The sequence below is a fragment of the Bubalus bubalis genome, chromosome 19 (genome assembly GCF_019923935.1).
Source record: "Bubalus bubalis isolate 160015118507 breed Murrah chromosome 19, NDDB_SH_1, whole genome shotgun sequence".
Classification (NCBI taxonomy): Eukaryota; Metazoa; Chordata; class Mammalia; order Artiodactyla; family Bovidae; genus Bubalus; species Bubalus bubalis.
This window is the reverse complement of record NC_059175.1, coordinates 20,162,576-20,166,948: the sequence shown is the minus strand read 5'-3', so window position 1 is coordinate 20,166,948 and position 4,373 is coordinate 20,162,576. Positions and strand designations below refer to the sequence as shown.

General features: G+C 42.8%; 1 long non-coding RNA gene across 1 annotated transcript; it reads left to right on the top strand.

Annotated features, from left to right (window-relative positions):
• The first annotated feature begins 1,340 nt into the window (after nucleotides 1-1,340).
• LOC112580669 lies at nucleotides 1,341-3,319 on the top strand. Its single transcript, XR_003105006.3, has 3 exons — nucleotides 1,341-1,606; nucleotides 1,940-2,077; nucleotides 2,996-3,319. It is a non-coding gene; the product is annotated as an uncharacterized LOC112580669 (long non-coding RNA).
• Nucleotides 3,320-4,373: the final 1,054 nt, after the last annotated feature.

Sequence of the window (4,373 nt, the reverse complement as noted above, 5' to 3'; positions counted from 1 at the left end):
GAAAGTTATGACTAACCTAGACAGCATACTAAAAAAGCAGACACATTACTTTGCAAACAAAGGTCCATCTAGTCAAGTCTTTGCTTTTTCCAATAGTCATGTATGGATGTGAGAGTTGGACTATAAAGAAAGCTGAGTGCCAAAGAATTGATGCTTTTGAGCTGTGATGTTGGAGAAGACTCTTGAGAGTCCCTTTGACTGCAAGGAGATCCAACCAGTCCATCCTAAAGGAGATCAGTGCCGGGTGTTCATTGGAAGAACTGATGCTGAAGCTGAAACTCTAATACCTTGCCACCTGATGCAAAGAACTGACACATTTGAAAGGACCCTGATGCTGGGAAAGGTTGAAGGTGGGAGGAGAAGGGGACAACAGAGGATGAGATGGTTGGATGGCATCACTGACTCAATGGACATGAGTTTGAGTAAGCTCCCAGCACTGGGTGATAGACAGGGAGGCCTGGCGTGCTGCAGTTCATGGGGTTGCAAAGAATCATACACAATTGAGCAACTGAACTGAACTTTTCCTTACTTGTTATTGCTGAGCAGTTAAATGAATGTTTATCCATTCATCTGTTGATTTGATATTTTTCCTTACGGGACATCATCCCACAACACCAGAGGAGGGCATTTGAGAACAAATGTCTGGGCCAGAAGTCAAAGAAAATGCGAAAGGAAGACAGGCTCTTAATTCCAGCAAACAACTTGGGAAAGCAGGAGACCAGCTTGAGAAACATGGTGATCTGTTAGAAGTCAGTGGAACCTTCCCCCAAAATGAGGAGCATCCAGGAAGGGGAAGCTAATACACTAGAGGCAAAGCCAGAGCTGCAGCAAAAGAAGCCTCAAGAGAAAATGTTGCTTAAGGTTTGAATATCCAAAAGTAGGGAAGGACTTCATCTGAAGGTGCCCTCAGCAGAGGCACTGCCGGTCTGTAAGCCCCAGGGACACACGCTTCAGAAGCATCAACAGCAGCTTTGTTCGGGAATCTGTTTAACATGATTCTCCAAAAGCAAAAAAATATGAGAAGGGAGTACCTCTGCCAGAAGGCAGGTTTTTAGACCTAAGCAATTTCCCAGCAAGAAGGCATGGACCAAAGATACAGTTTTCCCTTGATCTACAGGAGACTGGTTTCAGGAACTTCCATGGATATCAAAATTCCTGCATGTTCAAGTCATTTACTGGATCCTGTATCTGTGAGTTCAAACTCTCCAGATTCAGCCAACTGCACATCTGACCTGTGGATGGCTGAATTTGCAGATGCAGAACCCATGGATAGGAAACGCCAACTGCTTTGAGCAGAATAGAAAATGCCTTTTCTAGAAGATATAGTAAAGGTCAGAAAACTAGAAAAAGTCCCACTTTCATTCACCACAGTGTGGGAGCTGGAGGATCAGAGTAGAGACAGGAACATGGGGCTCAAAGAAGAAATGAAAGTGAAGAGATGCTGCAGGATAGGGAAGAAGGGCAAGTCAAATGAGAAGTGGTGACGACAGCTGCTGCCATTGTGTATTTCTAAACTCGGAAAGAAGACAGCGACATCTCGAAAGCCACTTTCAGAGAGTGGAGTGTGTTCACAGACAAATTTTCTAACACAGAACAATGTCTAATGGTAAATATATATCTCCTGTGTGCATTTAAATTTAGAGGTCATGAGTTCTGGACGACTAGCATTGACTGACCAACAGCCTAATGAGACTAATCAAAATATTTTCCTCTGTTTTTTCTCCATCACTTGGAAATCACTGGAGTTCTGACAAAATGGAAAAGGACAAGAAACTTGGAAGTTGGTTTCTGGACATTGACTTAAGAATTTTGAACTTTAGACTTTAAACTCATTAAAGGGAGATGTGTATTCAAATTTGGGCTATGTCCACATTGTCAGGGCCTTAATGTCAGACCTGTGTTATGCTTTTGATATCAACGTTTCCATTTACTTTCTTAGCAGGTCATTTGAAGCTGTGATGGAGAAAGAAGACAGATTCAACAGAGTGGGAGATAGGAGAGCACGTGAATTCCAGCCTAGGTGGAGAGTGACCTTGGATTTAATGAATGTATTGATCTACTTCAGAGCCTTCTATAGGTAAATACATTACAATACATTGGATCTGTAAATATAGCTGAGCCTAAAGGGGAATGGGATTGGATGGGAGAAAGGGAACAAAATGGATAAAGACAACAGAGAAGGTGCTAAATATAGCAACAAAACAAAACCCTGTAGACTGAGAATTCAAAACAATATATCTCTTTGTGGGAGTGAAAACTGTTACCCTGTGACACATAATGTGGTGATGGCTGAAGATTTAAGTTAAGTAGTCCTTATGGAACAACTATGCTTGCCTGTTACTAATGTCAGCTCTCTGGGGCTTATAGGATTGAACCTCTATGATCAGAGCAACTTGGCCCCAGTGATGAATACAGCCACATGACTAACTAGATAAAGTCTGATAAATGAATTGCTACAAGAAAAAGGATCAGACACTGTATGCAAAATACTACCCACATATTCAAAATCGATGAAATAAAATTAAAGAGCCAAAAGCAAATAAAGAAAAGAGCAGTTTCTGACTTTGGACTCTGTATCAGAGTGCCATTAATCCAGAATAGGAACCCCAAATGTGAAACCACCCATGGACTGGGGCCAGAGGTTCAGTGGCTTTTGCCAAGTGCTGCTTCAGTGTGACCTCTAGAATTTCACCGAGATCTGCTCTTCACATGTCCCTTAACCTTGGAAATCCCCATTGCTCTCATAAAGGAGAGAATCCTTTTGCTGCTTTGCTCCTCTTCCCATAAAAAAAAGACTCCAATTAGACAGGGTCATCTAAGCACTGTGATTAGATAATATTCCTCTTAATAGATTATAAACCTGAAACACTTGCCAATCTGTCTACCCAACCAGAATTAGTTACTTCCATGGGTCACAGTAACAGATTTTAAAATAGGAGTTTGTCAGTGAAAATAAACAGAATAGGGTAATCTTACTCTCTCCTCTTTTATTTAGCTATAGCCTGATCCCAGGTGCTGTGAATGATAAAGAACCTGCCTGCCAATGCAGGATGTAAAAGATGAGGGTTCAATCCCTGAGTCAGGAAGATGCCCTGGAGGAGAGCAGAACAACCCACTCCAGTATTCTCGCCTGGAGAATTCCATGGACAGAAGAGCCTAGTGGGCTATAATCCATGGGGTCACAAAGAGCCAGACACAACTTACCGAATGAACCGCCACCACAACAGGCTGACTGCTTTGACTGCAAGGTCAAACCAGTCAATCCTAAAAGAAATCAACCCTGAATATTCACTGGAAGGATTGATGCTGAAGCTGAAACTCCCAATTCTTTGGCCACCTCATTCAAAGAGCCGACTCACTGGAAAAGGCCCTGATGCTGGGAAGGATTGAGGGCAGGAGGAGAAGGGGGAGACAGAGGATGAAATGGTTGGGTGACGTCACCGACTCAATGGTCGTGAATTTGAGCAAACTCTGGGAGGTAGTCAAGGACAGGGAAGCTTGACGTTCTGCATGCAGTCCATGGGGTCGCAGAGAGTTGGACACAACTTCTCGACTGAACAATAACAACATAGCCTGACGGCTTGGGAGTCAGCTATATTTCATCTTAAACCATGCCCAGGTACATCTACAGCTAAGAGACTCTGAGGCAAAAAATTTCCTCTTCCTTTTAGCTGAAGTCCTTCTTCTGTTAAGATAAACTTTCTTCATAAAGACTAGGTTGTCCACTTTGGATCCTCTGGAAAGGGTGACCATATAATTTACTGTGAGACTCGGACACTGGACTGAAAGAGGGAAATTGTGTAAACCATAAATTCCAGGAAAACCGAGTCACCGCATGTACTACACGTACTCCATGATCTTGCTGTTTATGGCTTGTTTTATGAGCATCATGCATTAAAAATTATCCTTTCAAGTATAAGTTCTGAGTCACGTTTTTCTGGTTAAAAATAACTGAAACACCTTAAACTAGCTTAGGCCAAAAACAAAGGGAGAGGGAGGTTTATTTTGAAGGGGGGAGGAGATTGATTTTAAGGCTGTGGATGATCCCATGGAATCTAAGAGTGGAAAGTCCAGCAGGTCTTATGAGACGCTTGGGGAGCCAGGGACTGGCACAGAATTCAGAAACAAGGGCATGCATCAGTCTCCAGTCTGAACATTTTCTCATCTCCACCTCTCTCTGCTCATCTAATTGAGTTTCTTCTTTCTCTGAGGCCACAAATAAGATCACCTGTGGGAAACTACACAGTACAAGTCTCGTAGGCTCAGAATAATGCTTCCTTAGAAGATGCCTCCATTCAGACTGGCCACGTGGTGTCCAAACTCTTCTTCCTCAGCTAGGCAAGAGGTTTGAAATTGTACTACTCACTTCTGCC